A 487-nucleotide genomic window follows, 5' to 3' on the forward strand; every position below is an offset into this window, starting at 1 on the left:
TACAATAAGTAGATATAAAATATGATAATAATAATAACTATTAGAATTATCTAATTTAGGTAAAACAAAATATAAATTAAATGTCAATATACGTAACTAATAATATATACCGAGAGAAAATATAGTTAGGATAATACAATACAGATATAATACACCAAATGTAAAAGAATTAAATAAAAAGGTGTAAACCTAAAAATACAGAATAATTAGATAATGATAACACCTGTTTTTGTATAGATTGTGACGATAATAATCATGAGAGATAGTTGACCGTGGATGGCTTATACGAGGAGAAGATTAGGGGAGGGGAGGCTGCGGTTGAAATACAACACGTAAAGTATTAACTATTATGTAGGTAAATTTTACCTACTTATTTAATTAGTAAATATGTAAATTACCTATATATACATTGTATTTTCAACTTATTTCATTTCTTTAATTTTATTAATTCTATTCTGTATAATTATTTACTTTATGTCATTTTGTT

This window comes from Halyomorpha halys, unplaced genomic scaffold (assembly GCF_000696795.3).
Source record: "Halyomorpha halys isolate HHAL.00 unplaced genomic scaffold, Hhal_1.1 Scaffold114.1, whole genome shotgun sequence".
Lineage (NCBI taxonomy): Eukaryota > Metazoa > Arthropoda > Insecta > Hemiptera > Pentatomidae > Halyomorpha > Halyomorpha halys.